This window comes from Eptesicus fuscus, chromosome 6, assembly GCF_027574615.1.
Source record: "Eptesicus fuscus isolate TK198812 chromosome 6, DD_ASM_mEF_20220401, whole genome shotgun sequence".
NCBI lineage: Eukaryota > Metazoa > Chordata > Mammalia > Chiroptera > Vespertilionidae > Eptesicus > Eptesicus fuscus.
Genome location: NC_072478.1, coordinates 87,724,038 through 87,740,862, shown reverse-complemented (window position 1 = coordinate 87,740,862; position 16,825 = coordinate 87,724,038). Strand labels below are relative to the sequence as shown.

Sequence of the window (16,825 nt, the reverse complement as noted above, 5' to 3'; positions counted from 1 at the left end):
GTGGGGGGCGTACAGAAGGCAGCCGATCAATGATTCTCTCTCATCATTGATGTTTCTATCTCTCCCTATCCCTTCCTCTCTGAAATCAATAAAAATATATATATTTTAAAAAGATTATATTATTAATTTAGCCCTGGCTATTGTCACTCAGTGGTTAGAATGTTGGCCTTTGAACCAAAGGGTCATGGATTGGATTTTCAGGCAAGGGCATGAACCTGGATTGCAGGTTCAATTCCCAGACACATGCGGGAGGCAACCAATTGATGTGCCTCTCTCAAATGATGTTCGATACCTCTCTCTCTCTCTCCCCCCTTTCTTTCTTTCTCTTCTACCCCTCTCCCTTTCACTCTAAAAAGCAATGGAAAAAAATATTCTCAGATGAGGACTAATAAAAAAAGATTATATTAATTATTAATTTTTAAAAAGGGGTGGGATTTCTCCACAAGATTCCCATCTATTCTTTTCGTTCATTCTCACCACTCCCATGGGGTAGGAGGTAGGCATTATAATTCCTACTTTCTAGTTAAAGAAACTGAGGCTCAGGGTCCTGGTACCTCCACAGAGGTCCAGAGAGAGCCCACCCTGTGAAGCAGGGAGGGATGGGGGGGGTCACCTGGTCTGGGGTTGCTGCCCACCCAGTCCTCTGTGGCCACCAGTCCATACACACACATCCAGCCCGCTTTGTTCATTTGCATTTTTCTCCTGAGCTCCCTTTCGTCTTAGTTGAGGATTCCAGAAAGAATTCAGTGGGCAAACCAAGGCCCAAGAAGGAGCAGGGGGAGAAGCAGTGCCCCCATCACAATGACAGAGCTGAGCGAGGACAACCCGGGGAGGCCCCTGCCCCACTGCCCAGTGTGTCTGTGCATCAGAAGCTGAGGAGGTGGCACCGGCGAGGCAAGGACTACCAGGGCCAAGTCTAGACACCATTCCCGGGCCCTTGGAGATGTGCCAGCATGAGGGGCTGGGAGGGGGGAAGTGTTGACTCCAAGGGGGAATTGGCTCTGGGATTGGCCTGGTGGCCAGACTCTTGTCTGGGGCTATCTGCTCCAACAGGCACGGACATTCTTATCATTCCAAGGTCCTCCATTCATACCCACCTGTCTGGACTGGGTCTGTCCTGAGATGGAACTGGAGTTGGGGGAGAGAAGAGTGAGGGAGACAGAAGGGATATACCAAATCCCCCACCCTTCCCCCTGCCACAGCACAATTACACTCATATACCACCCCACGCCCACACCACACACAGCACAATTACACTCATATACCACCCCCATGCCCACCTCCCCACACAGCACAATTACACTCATATACCACCCCCACGCCCTCCCCCACCCCCCACAGCACAATTACACTCATTCACTCATATGCTGTGCACACACTCACCACCCCCACCGCCCCCCTCTGAGTGATTAAGAGCTTTGGAGCCAGACTGTTCTGTGTTGGAATCTAGAGTCAGCCCTCACTCATGGTCACTTAACTTGGCTTCAATTGTTTACTTGTAGAGTGGGGATAATAGTACTTACCTCAAAGGGTGGTTGAGAAGATTAAATGAGAAGCCACTTAGCACCATGCCTGGCATAACTATAGTCATTACTGTCATTTTATCCAACACTCCTCTATTGTACACACACACACACACACACACACACACACACACACACCCCAGAGGCTAACGCCCACCGATCCTCAGCCAGATGACCCCCCCTCAGAGACCTATCACCCTCTGACCCCTCCACTCCAGACAGCCTGGAGCCCTCAAGGCCTGAGTATGTGCCAGGTGTGCCCAGCATCCCCTCTTCCCAGAATGCCCTCACCGCCACCTCTTCACAAGGCTAACTGCCCCCTGCCCTTCAAGTCCCAGCTTCAGGTCCTTCTCCTCCAGGAAGCCTCCCAGATTGACCTCTGATTTCCTCCACTAATTGCTGAGCCCTCTGAGTCATCGCCACTTGGTAATGACACTCCCTCACTCTGGCAGCGAGAAAGCCTCTTCCTTCTTCCTCCCCAGAGGAAAAAAAAAAAACAATAAAAAACTAAAACCACTTCCCAGGCAGATTTGGGACACCTTAAGCCGGCCTCCTTATTCCTGTGTCACCCTGAGTCCTAATAACTGTAGTCACCCGTCATCATACATCTTCCTGGAGCTGGAAACAGGGCAGGGTGTAGAGGGCCTGGGGACAGACAGGATCAATGACAAACTGGGAGAAGGTGGAAGGACCCTCAATCCATGGTTGGGGTCCCAGGAACAGTTCTGCTGAGGGATGGGGAATGAAGAGAGTCCTCTGGAGCTGAAGGTCCCTGCTGAGGGAGGTGTCCCCGAAACCCTCCTGTATCAAAGGTGTTGAGGTTTGCCCTGCAGGACTCCCCACCTTTCATGGGGAGAGGGAAGCAGATTTGTTCTTGGAGGCCCTGGAAGGTGCTCTGGGAGCCAACCACGAGGTTGGAAGAAGCTTCGGGAAGCAGATCCCACACACCCGACTTGGGGAAACTCGTAACAGTCCAAAGGCCCAGCAGCTTCGAAGGCAGCAATTTCTCCACAGGGTGACAACCGGGTGAAGGGAAGGGGTAGGCAGACGCAGGTCAGCGGTGGAGGATCCCTGCGTTGGGTGGGAATAGGACCAGAACTCTTCTCAGATTTTTCCCGGCTCTGAGAGTAACTGTTTAAGATTCAATGACGTGAAGATCTAGAAATCTGGGTCTAAAATTCTGTCCCTTTAAAGTTCTGAAATGCGGCCCTGGATGGATAGCTTAGTTGGTTGGAGCATCGTTCTGATATGCCAAGGTTTCGGGTTCGATCCCTGGTCAGGACACATACAGGGCTCAATGAATTAATGAATAAATAAGTGGAACAAACTAATGTCTCTCTCTCTCTCTCTCTCTTCCTTCCTCTCTCTCTGAAATCAATTTTTTAAAAAATGAAGTTCTGCCGAAACCGGTTTGGCTCAGTGGATAGAGCGTTGGCCTGCGGACTAAAAGGTCCCAGGTTCGATTCCGGTCAAGGGCATGTACCTTGGTTGCGGGCACATCCCCAGTAGGGGTTGTGCAAGAGGCAGCTGATCTATGTTTCTCTATCATCGATGTTTCTAACTCTCTATCCCTCTTTCTTCCTCTCTGTAAAAAATCAATAAAATATATATTTTTTTAAAAATGAAGTTCTGAAATGCCACACATGAAATTTATTTTTAGTAGGTATGTTTTAAAAAGTTAAAAGAAACAGGTGAAATTAATTTTAATAATACATTTAACCCAATATACCCCAAATATTATAATTTCAACATGTAATTAATATATAGAAATAGTGAGAAGTTTTAAGTTTTTCTTTTGTACTAAGTCCTCCAAATCCTCTGTGTACCTGACTCCCAGCACATTTCAGTTCAGGCTAGCCACATTTCAAGTGTTCAATGGCCACACATGGCTAGTGGCTACAGTGTTGGACTGCACAGTTTAGAAACCCAAAATCTATGACTCATTTTCTTCAAACTCTAGGAAGCTATGCCTCTGAGATTCTAGAAGTCTGTGGCATATTAAGCGTCTGTAATGCTATAACTGTGATTCCACCAGATTAAAATGTTTCCCGGAGTCTGCTTGTGGGTAAGTCTTCTCCCCACGTGTTTTTCGTGTAGAAAGAAATCCAGGCCCCTGCAGAGACCCTGGGAGGTGAGGGAGCAAGGAGCCCTCCCCGCCCCCCCCCCCAGCTGCCCCCACCATCTGGCCCAGCCCGTGGAAGCGGCGCGGACAAACCCTGTGCCCGGGGTGCCGGCCTCTCCATGTACAGCTGCCTCGCCAGCCATCCCTCCAGCTCGTCATCTCTCCATCCAAGCGCACGAGCCTGGAAGTGAGACTCCTGCCTTTGAGTCCTCCAGGGGAGGGGCATGCCCCTCCCTCCCTCCCTTGGTTTCTGTCCACTCTGGAGAGCCTCTGGGGGCGGCTGCAGCAGATGGAGCTGGGAGTGCGGTTAAAACCCCACGTGAAGTCCCCTGCGGGTGGAAATGGTCTCCATTTGCTGGAAGCTATAGCCTGGAGGGCAGAAGTCAGAGACCCACTGTCTGGGGCTGGGAGAGCCAGAAGGTCTCTCTGAGGTCATGTGATCTATGCCCCACTGGTGCAGATGGGGGAACAGGCCGAAGAGCAGAGGGGTTTCCTGAGTCAAGCACAAGGAGAGTGTCAGCTATAGGCTCTCCTCTCCCTTTTCCTAAACTCCCTCTCCTGGCTCCACTTTCAGCGAAAGTCAAGATGCAGATCCAGCTCCACCGAATGGCAGGGAGGCTGTGGGAAGGCCCCCAGTATTATACGTATGTGGGTGATTTCTTGGATTTGGGATACTTGTTCCAGGTCCAGAGGCCTCCAGGTTCCAACCCTGCCCCGCTTCCTTTGCTCCAGGCCCACAGGCAGGAGTCTGGGTGAGGCAGGAGCTGCAGCCAGATGTGGAGGGTCTCAGTCAACACAAGGACCAGCCTCTCTGGATTCCCTTTCAAAGTCCTTTTGTAGCTACAGTCCCCTTTTATCCTCACAAGAGCCTGAGGGGAAGGGTGGGCAGGAGGGTTTGCCATCAGCACACAAACTCCCAGCCCTAACGCCGTGCAGAGGGCCAGTGCTGGGGCTTTGTTCCTGTTTCATGTTTTGCAGGTAGGGAAACTGAGGCCCAAAGTGGGGCTATGACCTGTCTCAGGCTACAGAGCTAGAGGGAGGCCCCTGAGGTATCATTGGCTCAACACCCATCCAGGGAGCCCCCACCTTGCTCCGCTCCCAGGCACCCAGACACTCTGCAGCTGAAGAGCAGAATGTCAGGAGTCACCTGCACTCACAGTTTCCAAGCTGGACTGTTTCCCGGCTGGGTTTCCCCTCCAGGAAAGCCCCAAAGCCATCTGAATGGTCAGGAGGATCAGGGAGGAAATGGTAAAGATCCTGCTACAGAGGGCAACCAAAAACAGTCAACTTTTGGCTTCTGGGCTCTGGCTCTGCTGAAGTGGAGGGGGGAGCAGGTGGGGCCGGCAGCATGAAGCGAGACCTGGAATCCAGATTTGGAAAAGCACAAACTTAGGAGTGAAGCGGGCCTGGGTTCGAGTCCCAGGGTTGCTACTCAAGCAGCTGTGTGATCTTGTAGCCATGACTTCACCTGGGCTCCCTCTGCTGTTAACTGGGCTGTCACCCACCTCCTGGGTAGTGGGAGTCTGAGTGCTCACAAGCTAAGCCCATAGCTAGTGCTGAATGAATGTTAGTTCTCACCCACATGCCCCTCCAGGAACTGATCAGGCCCTGCCCCCTCCAGCTGCTCCCCTTGGCTGCCATAAATATGGCCCATAAATATTTACTGCATAAACAAATGAATGAATGATTGTTGCCAGCCCAAAATACAGCAAAATATAGGGGAAGGCTTTGAACTAGTCTATCAGATCTGACAGACTGTCACAACTCAGTAGGTGGCCTCAGGTTTTAAGGAATATAATAATAACTAATCTTTCTAAAGCACTCACTATGTGCCAGGCTTGCTAAGAAGCTTAAAGCACCAAGTTCTCCCAGCAGCACTCTGGAAGGGGTGACTGTTGCTAAGTGGCCCCACAGTCACATTGCTGGTTGGCAGCCACGTCTAGATGTGGACCAGCCATCCTGTCCCCAGAGCTCCTGGTCTTTCTTAGGGGTGGCCAGGACCTCCGGGGGAAGGGCTCCCCTCCCCAGGTGGCTGCTGGTGCTGCTGAGGGTTTCCCATGGGTTTTGGATGAAGTGGGCGCTCTGCCCACTCAAGACTGTTGCCTGGGCTCTTTGTCAGAGACTAATTCTCACCATTTTCTGGGTGTTTCCTGCCCAGAAAGAGGAAGGAAGCAGGGGCTCCAGATCCTTTGTCCTCCCTCAACTCATCCTCCCCCTCCCCTGCCCCGACTTCTGGACCTTCCTCTTCCTTGTCCAACCACTGACCCTGAACTTGGAGTTCATTCCCAGGCAGACTTTACAGTGCGATAGCAACAATAACTCAGGGACATGGTTCTATGCTCTGCCAAGAACCAAAGGGTGCTTTCCTTTCCTGGTGGGCAGATTTGGAGAAATCTGGCCCCCAGATGGAGGAGGTGGGGGTCGGGAATGTGCCAACAACTGACATCAGTTCACAAAGAAGCTCCACAGTGATGGTGCGGATCATCCCAGCCAGCCTGCTTAGACGGTTTGATTGCCATCACCCAGTTTAATAGAAAAGGAAACTGAGGCCCAGGAGAAATAAGTGACTCATTCATGATTCTGCAGGTATTTGGAGGCAGAAGCAAATGTTTATCCCAGTCTCCAAAGATTTATTATTATTATTGTAATAACTATTAATATTATTGAAAGGATTTACCAAGCTCTGACTCTGCCAAGAGCTTTCCTCTCATTACCTTATTTAATCCTCTCAGCAACTCAATAGAGAACCCCATTTTACAGACAAGGAAACTGAGGTACAAAGAAGAAAATCACCTACCCAAGTCCAGTATTTGCATCCACAGGGTATCAAAGCCAAATCTGAACTCAGTCTGTCTGGCTCCAAAGTCTCAGGTCTTATAGGCAAGACAGGGCCGTCTCCACCTGGGGGGGAGGAGTCATCGTGTTTCCCAAAATAGGGCCTGGGATGAGCCTGGCCTTACCCCCTGTTCATGGACCTGCTTCAGGCCTGGTGCACACAGCTCCTGGGAGCCCCTCAGGCAGCAGGCCCTGGGAAATGGAGCAGGCCGTGCAGGACTTGGGGCACGTGGGGGGTACGTCTGAGTAGCAGCAGCTACATGTAGCAGCAGCCCCTGGTCTAGGTCATTGTGGCCCTGCGACACGTCACACATGAGCTCACACATGTGTGCACAAATTCCTTCCCTTTTCCTTCCTCCTTCCTTCACCAAACACCAGCTAAGTGGCCCTCATGTTTCCACACACAGACATTCACTTATTTGCTGGCCTCCCCAACCAGTGGCAGCTATATCATTTATGAAGCTCAATGCAAAATGAAAATGCAGAACCTCTTGTTCAAAAATTGAGAATTTCAAGACAGTAACAGCAGAGCACTCAACCAAGCATGGGACCCAGAGCGAGTACAGACGTGGCGTGCCCGTATGCCCATGTGCCACCCTGTTCCACTCACCTCGTTCCTGTCCCTCTACCCACCCCTCCTGCCACCTCATCCTCCATTTATATCCTCACACATCAAGTTCTTTCCCATCTCAAGGCTTTTGCAAAGGCTGTTCTCCTGGCCGCAGACCCTTTTCCCAATCTCCTCTCATAACTGGGTCTTTCTCATCATTCAGGTGTCACTCAAAGCCACTTCCTCAGAGAGGCCCTCTTGGCCCCAGTCTAAAGTGGCCACCTGCATAGCTCTCCATCATGTCTGCTGTTTGTCCCTTCCTAGTGTGCATCACAATCTGTGACCTCACGTGTACTTGTCAGTTTACTACGTATTGTCCATCTTCCGAAGGGCAGGGCTGTCCTGCTCAGGACTGAATACCCAGGGCCCAACCCAGTGCTCAGCACATAGTAGGTATTCAATAACTATTTGTAAAATAGTGAATGCATAAAGGCATGCATGGACACAGACACCCTGACACACCCCTCCCCCACTCCTGTATCACCTCCCACCCTCCCTCTGCAACCAGACAAGCACAGGGGTGCTCCCCAAACATCCCGGTGCTCAGACATCCCAACACAGAGAGCTGATGAGACCAGCGGGAGACCCAGGAGGGAGACCCCTCCTGGATCTGAGGCCTCAAAGCCAGGACAGTCAGAAGTGGCAGAGCCGGGAGAAAATGAGAAGGAGAAAGAGGGAGGAGAGAGGGTGAAGGAGGCCAAAAGGAAAGGAAAAGGAGACAGAGCTGGAGGAAGAAGGGAAGAGGCAGACAAGGAGAACGAGTTGGGCTTGGTGCTAATCCCGTGCCTTCTCTTTATTAGCGAAACTAATAATTACTATTAATACCCAGCCCCTCCCTGGCCCTTTCATCCAGGCTGGTGGGGAAGTTTTGAAGATGAAAGTCTGGGGGGCCTCTCAGGTGCAGGTGACAGAGCTTCACAAACAATAATTAGACTTGGCAGCCCCCTCCTCTTACCCCCACCCCCCATGTCCAGGATGCTGTGCCACCTGACTCCACGCCTTTCCAGGGGGGCATGCAGCAGTAGCTGCTCTTGGGCCTGGCCCTCCTCTGAGAGACGCTGAGTAGTTGCCCTTGGAGGGGCGGGGCTGTCAGCAGACAGTCCTGGGGGAGGTGCCAGAAAGAGGAACCTCATACCAGGTGGCACTGAAACTAAGGAGCCCTGCCTTCGGCTGAAATTACAGCCCCAGCCCCACGGCTACCCCCCACCTCACCCTGGGGGCCTGTGTCTCTGGGCCCTGCCAGATGGCAGTGAGGGACATACCACTGGGAAGGAGGATCTAACAGACAGAGAGACCGAGTCAGCATGTCCAACTCCTCCACGCAGCCCCAAGACCACCCGGGGTCCTGGTCTGTGGCGTCCTCAGAGGCCGTTTTGTTCCACCTCTCTCAAAGGGGCCTCCCCTCTCCAGCAACAGTGACAGCCACCAGCCAGGCTCCCCCGCACACCTGCAGTGATGGGGCCCTCGCTACCTCCCGTTCTTTGTTGAGCTGCCTGGACAGTGGGCTGTGTGATCTCATCCAATCCCTTGACATTAAGTACAATCTAGAAGCTCCTGAAGTTACATCAGTAGCCCCCACCTTTCCCATGAGCCCCAAATGCCTGCTCCATCTTTCTACTACGATGTCACGAGGCGGCTCCAGAAATAAGAGGGCCTAAGCTTAATTTCCACCCTCCGCCCAGGTCATGACCTCCCCACCTGGGTTCTAGGCCCCATGGTCTATCTATTGCCCAGGCTTAGGACCTGTAATGATCCTGACCCCTGCATCCAATTCATCTGTAAATCCTGTAGATTCTGCTTCTAAAGTGTCTCTCAAATCTCAACGTTGTCCTCCATCCTCCCAGCTGCCATCATGCTCTGAGCCAGCATCATGTCTCACCTGTATGGCCATCGTCACCTGACTCTCCAAACCAAGCCAGTGTGGACTTCGAAATACACAAATCAGAACATGCCACACCCTGCGTAAAGCTTCTCACTGCCTTCCCATGGCCTGCAGAATATAACACACGCTCCTCACCAGGGCACACAGAACCCTGGCCTCCCAGGTGATCTCACCTCTTTTCCCCTCTTGTGCCCCCACCTCCATGCAGTCCCTCAGGCTCTTCTCAGCCAGCCGATCCCTCTGCCTCAATGCTGGCTGTTTCTCCAGCCCTTCTCATCACTGCACCTTCTCACCCTTCTGGTCTCTTCCATAAAGTCCTGTCTTTCCCTCCTCAAAGGGAGTGAGCCCACCCCTGTAACCTTCTCGGGTCTGCCTGTTTCCTTCAGCACTTACCACACCCTGCAATGATAAAACTGTTGGCCGGTTTACTTGTATAACAGCTGGCTGCCTCCCCTGCTAGACTGCTCCAATGCCTATGCTACCCATTGCTTTATCACTCTCCAAAGCCTAGCACAGTACCTGGCACATAGTTGGTGCTCAACCAATGTGCTAAGTGAGTAAGTGACCCGGGATCTGTATCCTGGGCCCCATTCTTCCTTTTGGGGTTACCCAGAGCAGGTCACTCACAACCTGGTCCTGTGGTGTGGCAAAGCGCAGGGCGGCCTGTATCAGCATTTAGGAGACCTCTTAGCAATCTGTGTCCATTTACACTACTGTGAACCAGCCAAGGGACCTTAGGCACATCCCTAACCTTCTCCTGCCTCAGCTTCCTACTCTGGAAAATGTGGGGGAAAAATCTGAGCTCCTTGGGGTGTAATGAGGCACAAAAGGAGTAAGTACACCAAGGCCACCGGACAACACAACCGTGTCCCAGGTGCATGTCCTGACTGAAGTGCAGATTTAGACGCTCTTCACTCCAAACCAAAGCCGGTACCCCATCATTCCCCAGCAGTGTGGAGAGCAGGCGCCATCTAGTGGGCACGTCGGGGAGAGCAGGCATTCTTTGCCCCTCTGTTGTCTGTTCCACTTAGGGTGGGACCTGCCCTGATGGTCTTCATTGGGGAGAGCTGGGCCTAGGAGCAGAAACGCTGCCTGGGGGTGAGGGGGAGGCGCGTGCTTAGCCTCTTGCCCACCATCATAAAATGCTGATCCTGTACCCCCCGTGGCCCGTCCCACAACCTTCGAGCTCACTTCCCACCATTCCCTCCCCTTTGCCACAGAGAACTTCACAAATGATTCTGAATGACCCAAGTTTTCCTTTGACTCAAGACCTCCCCACAGGCAGTTTTCTCAGCCTGAGAATTCTCCCCCACCTCTTCTCCCTGTCCTGGCTCAGCCCTACTCCCTCATTGGGCTTCTACTTAAATGGCCCCTGGCCAGGCTAGAGCTGCCCTCGGCTCCATAGTCCCCCAGCCCCCATCCCACCATTGCTAAGCCTGTGCCACAAGCTCCACATTTCTTGCTCGTATTCCCTGTTAGACAAAGACCTTGGCAGAGGCCCTGAAATGCTCCCCTCCACATACTAAGTGTTGAGAGAGTCTGGGGCCCATACACTTAGACTGCAGGCCGGTCACGCCTGTAGAGGACAGACCTTGGGGTTTCCAGGAAGAATGCAGGGTGCTGCTTCATTTGGCCCCCCCTCCAAGCCCCAGGGCCTACTCAGTGCAATTGGTTTCTGACTCCTGGCTGTGTGTCTAGGGTGAACTAACTCGCCCTTTCTGGTCCACAGCTTCTCCTCCCTACTCTCTCCTTGCTCCCTTTTGCAGAACTTCCCTCCAAAGGGAGGAGAGGATGGATCCCACATGTAAATTAAAATATAAACTGTTGTGCCCGGCTGGCATGGCTCAGTGGTTGAGCATCGACCTATGAACCAGGAGGTCATGGTTCCATTCCCAGTAAGGGCACATGCCTGGGTTGTGAGCTTGATTCCCCGTGTCCCATGCAGGAGGCAGCTGATCAATGATTTTCTCTCATCATTTCTAACTCATAGGGTTCGTGAGGGCATTCAATGAGATGATGCATGCGACTCAGTACAGGGTCCAGCATGTTGTAAATGTTCAATTAAAGTGAGCACTATCAGGGCTACTATTATTCACCGAGCAACTACAGTGTCAGTCACTCATCCCATGCTGCCTTGATCTGCCTATCCTGCACCCAGGGCCTCCCTTGTCTCCAGCTCTCTGGTTCCTGGGGGCCTGGCAGCCCCTCAGTCCCTCCCTCGATTCCTCCCCAAGGCCTCAGAGCCTTCTGCCACCCTCAGGAATCCCAGAACATCTGGAGAGGAATCTCCTCCATCCCAGCATTTTCTCTGACGATTTCCATCTTGTTCTAGGAAACCTGGCTGTCTGTCCCCTGAGGATGCTACATTCTCCCTCAGGCCTCCCAGGGCTTCTCCTTTTTCTTCCACAGCCTGTGGAAGTGAGAAGAGGTGGGGAGAGGAGAGGGAGAAGCCTCAGGATGTGAGCATGTTGTCCTCTCTGCTCCTCATTGTCACTTTCAGGCCATTCTCCCTCCCATCTCCCTAGGAAACACTCCTTTTGAATCTTGTTGCTATACCATAGCGCCCATTACTCCACCTCAAACAGATATCTACCAATCCCTGGGTCACACCCTCCCATCATTGAGGGCTCTACCCTGGACTCAAAGTCACTCTCAATCGGTTTGTCCCTGTTTTAGTTCTTGGTCATTTCAATATTCACATGGATGACGCTGCCAGTACCTGGTCCCTGGTCACTTGACCTGCTCTTCTCTAATGATCTTGTCCCCAAGCCCATCTCGGCCATCACTCCTATGGTCAATAAGAATATGTTACATGGCCAAAACCGGTTTGGCTCAGTGGATAGAGCGTCGGCCTGCGGACTCAAGGGTCCCAGGTTCGATTCCGTTCAAGGGCATGTACCTTGGTTGCGGGCACATCCCCAGTAGGGGGTGTGCAAGAGGCAGCTGATCGATGTTTCTCTCTATCCCTCACTCTTCCTCTCTGTAAAAAATCAATAAAATATATTAAAAAAAAAAAAAAAGAATATGTTACATGAATGAATAAACTATGAGAGGTGCCTGACCGGCGAGGCTCAGTGGTTGAGCGTCAACCTCTGAACCAGGAGGACACAGTTCAATTCCCAGTCAGGGCACATGCCCGGGTTCCAGGCTTGATCCCCAGTGGGGAGTGTGCAGGAGGCAGCCCATCAATGATTCTCTCTCATCACTGATGTTTCTATCTCTCTCCCTCTCCCTTCCTCTCTGAAATCAATAAAAATATAATTTAAAAAACGACAACTGTGAGAGGTGATTGTAAATACATTTCCTGTACTCACAGTGTTGACAGTGCGTGGGATGGGGTAGAATGGGGAAAACAGACAGGACAACAGGGAAGTAAGACCCTGCAGAAAGTGGCTCCCACTGTTCCTCCCGCCTGACCTTCCAGCCCTCTTCCCTCACACGCCCACAGTACTGGCCATGTTTTCATTTCCTTGAACTCTCCAAGTGCCTTCCCACTTCAGGACATTTGCATTTATTATTTTTCCTGCCTGGACCATTATTTCCCCCTTCATTTAGCTAATTCCTATTCTGTTTTCAAGTCTTAGTTTAAATGCATCTCAGAGCTTAACACTGAGTAAGTAACCAGTAAAGATATATGTTTCAATATACATTTTAAAAGATTCTGTTATTATCCCATTTACAGATGAGAAAACTAAGGCATTTTTTTCCCAAGGACCCACAGCTAATAACTATTTGTAGAAATAATAAACATGTTGATTAAATTACCAAAGTGGAGTTTGAAAGCAGTGACTTGAATGGTTTCTGGGATGAAGGTAAGACTTTCCTGTGGAGAAATTTGTTCTAAGGGAATTGTGTGGATTGCCTTCAGCCATAAGATCAAGCTGTGTTCATTTCACCAGGCCTTTCCTTGCTGAGGCTGAGAGGTCTGGAATCCCCCCACAAGACTCCAGTCTCTGCTAACATACCTCCTCTATTGGGGAACTCATTACTTGAGCACAAAAAGCCTTCTTTTTCAAAGAATAAAAATAGACAATTCACAGAAGAGATGCAAATGCTCAAAACAACCCATAAAGAGACAGCTGAGCTTACTAACCATGGAAGAAATACAAGGAGACATTTTCAGTTTAGCAGAAATAAAAATTGATAAGAACTTTCTGGAGGGCAGTTTAGCAACATATATCTATATGTGAAATACCTATGCCTTTGACTTCTGGCAATTTTCCCTGAGAAAAAAATAGCACAGGTGTGTTCTTGACAGTTTTGTCTATATTTGCAAATTCTGGAAATAACCAAAATGTCTAACAATAGAGAACTGGTTAAAAAAATTAGTGGTACAGTTACACAAAAGGATATCATGCAATACAGGTATTCTGGTTGCTGACAAAGAAGAGGATTGGGTTGCTGGGGACAGAGCTGCAATGGAGGGTTTTTGTTTGGTTTGTTTGTTTGTTTGTTTGTATACTTTTTGGTAACTTTGCAGTTTGTTATTTTTGTGAATGCATTTAATATTCAAAATAATAAAATTTAAAATATTTGTTTAAAATGTTACAGATCTCTAATAGTTGTTATGGGAAGATGTCCATAATGTTGGATGAAAAAAAAGTTACCAAGTAGCATATAGAATACAATTTCATTTATGTAAAATTGTATATTACAAAAAAATTATATATTACATATTAAAATATAGGAATAGATATAAGTATAGAAAGTTATTTCTGGATTGATGTTCCAATTTGATAATGGTGGTATCTCTAGAAGAAAAAATATAGAGATGACTTTTATCTTTTTTCACATACTTTTCTGTATTGTGTGGATTGTTTGTAATAAGCATAGATTTTTTAAACCATCAAGGACAAATATTGCTAAGATTATTTTCTTTTCTTAAAAAATAAACTGTCTCTTCTGTGCATAGATGCTGTTTGAAAAGGGCATATACCGGCGAAACCTGTTTGGCTCAGTGGATAGAGCGTCGGCCTGCGGACTGAAAGGTCCCAGGTTCGATTCCGGTCAAGGGCATGTACCTTGGTTGTGGGCACATCCCCAGTAGGGGGTGTGCAAGAGGCAGCTGATCGATGATTCTCTCTCATCGGTGTTTCTAACTATCCCTCTCTCTTCCTCTCTGTAAAAAATCGATAAAAATAAAAAAGAAAAAAAGAAAAGAAAAAAGGGCATATACCAAGATGTTAATAGTGGTGGGCAAGACTGTCATTTCTTTGTTCTTTGCCATTCTGCATGTTGTATTTTATGGGTTTTCTGTACTTAATTGCTTTTGTAAAGGGCAAAGGGGATGCTACATTTAAAAAAAGAAGTTCTTCCTTAAATTGAGCTGAAGTTGTTCAGTAAGTAGCATCAATTCCAGTGCACAAAGGGCTGGATAATTCTGCATAATTACTCATTTTGTTCATTAAGTCCATTACATGGGCCTTATATATATGTATAGGCATATATCCTACACATACATACACACCTATACACATATGTGTGTGTGTGTATATGTAAATGCACACATATACATACACACATAAATATATGCAACCTACTTCTTGGCCCTTCCACATATCCTCATCTGTACATTTTTCTAATCTTTTAAGGTCCTTCAGTAGTGTTATTAGAGGGATATATGGAAGTAGCTATTAAACCTATAGGCTTTGAAGTCAGAATACCAAATTGGTCACGAATGTGCAACCTCAGTTAAAATTCCTTATCTATAAGTGGGAAATCAAATCAGTATCTATTTGATCATGCTGTGAGAATTAAATGAAGCAATGCATATAAATCACTTATCCCAGGTTGGAATACAATAACAAGCACCGAATAATTTATTTTTTCTTTTAGATATTTGAAATACAACTTTTTTCCTGATTCTAAGTAAAAAGGAATAGGAATATTCAGGATCAAACGAAGTTTCACCACTGAATATTGTGATGTGACTGTAGCAGTCTTATATTTGAAACTCAATAAGGAAACCCTAGCCAGGTAGCTCAGTTGGTTAAAGCATCCTCCAGATATGCCAAGGTTGTGGGTTCGATCCCTGGTCAGGGCACATATAAGAATCAACCATTGAGTGGATAAATAAGCAGAACAACAAACTGATGTTTCTCTTTCTTTCTCTCTAAAATCATTTTTTTGAAAAGCAAGGAAACAACTGTGTTCTAAAACAGCTAAATATGCAGGCCCCCGAAATGAAGTTATTTTTTTAACTGCCACATTCGCTCTGAGAGCCCATTCATCTCCTTCAGTGTCCCAAAGATCAAGCACACGTTCTGCTTAGCTGTATAATGAAGTGGCAAACATGCGGCACCCCGACATCACACGACAGTTGCCCATAAAAGTAGATTTCTGATACTGAGCTCCAACTTCACTTTCTCACAGTTCGTCATCCTCCTTTGACAGAGCAGTGGTCTGAGTAACCTCTAGATCAGCGGTGGGGAACCTTTTTTCTGCCAAAGACCATTTGGATATTTATAACATTACTAGAGGCCCAGTGCACGAATTCATGCACGGGTAGGGTCCAACAGGCCTGCGCCAATCGGGCGGGTAAGCCCAGGGACGGGGGGAGAGGGAAGGGATGCAGGAGGTTGGCCGGCCAGCCCCACCCCCTGGTTAAACTCCCCATCAAGGGGACAATTTGCATATTAGCCTTTTATTATATAGGATTCTTGGGCCATACAAAATTATCAACTTAGTCAGCCTGCTATATTTAGTCAAACTTTTAATTAACTCACCCCTAATGCCTTGACAGGCCCAGACCAAATGATTTCGTGGGCCTTATGGGGCCCATGGGCCGGACGTTCCCCACCCTTGCTCTACGTCATGCTCAAACTGTGCTGCCAAAGCTGGGTCCATGACAACCTCTGGTGGGACAGGAGCAGGCATGGCAACAAATGCCAAAGTTAGTCTCCAATTAGTTTTCTAGCAAGCCAAAGGAAGGGCTTTTCAAAGTTGTATTTTTTTGGCAGAAATGTCATATTAATGAAGATTGTTCTTTCAGTGGAAGACAACTGATTTTGCCTTAACATCTTCTTTGTTGCCTCACAACATGATGGGGGTGTTTCCACACATTCCTATCAGATTTCTATGCCAGTTAGGCACATTCTTGTAAGTAACTCTGGAAGTTACGGCAAAGATTATAATGGCACACTGGGCTTGGATACAATAGCCATCTCTTTGTCCATCAAGTTTCTCCTAACCAGGTGCATCCCATACATTGAACTTAATAGGCCCTCTGTTGGTGTGGAACAGGAAGGTATGGACCTCAGCTACCAAGGTACCTACATATTTCTCAAATTCATCAGTCAGGTGAGGTTTCACGAATGTAGTTTTTCCTGTCCCACCATCATCAACCAATATAAGTTTGAACTGAACTTGAAACTCTCCTTGTACAGCCATTTGATGTCTCCCCACCCCCCCCACCCCAGCCCCCTGACTCTGTATAACTTATTCTTATTTTGCCCAGTACATAGTCCACCAAACTCTGATTGCCTGTTTTTTAATTGTTTTTAAATAAATTTTTTATTGATTTCAGAGAGAAAGGGAGAGGGAGAGAGAGATAGAGATAGAAACACCAATGATGAGAGAGAATCATTGAAGGCTGCCTCCTGCACGCCCCCTCCTGGGGATGAGCCTGCAACCCTGGCATGTGCCATTGACCAGAATTGAACCTGGGACCCTTCAGTCCGCAGGCCGACGCTCTATCCACTGAGCCACACCGGTCAGGGATAGGGCTGTTTTTTAATTTTTAATTGAATTTATTGGAGTAACACTGTTTTATAAAACAAAATAGATTTCAAGTATACAACTCTAACATCATCTGCATACTGACTGCATCCTGCACTCACCATCCAAAGTCAAGT

At 48.6% G+C, this 16,825-nt stretch overlaps 1 pseudogene; it reads right to left on the bottom strand.

The window, feature by feature from the left end:
- Positions 1–11,345: 11,345 nt before the first annotated feature.
- On the bottom strand, positions 11,346–16,361 carry LOC103295752 (GTP-binding nuclear protein Ran-like; annotated as a pseudogene).
- Between the last annotated feature and the right edge of the window lie 464 nt (positions 16,362–16,825).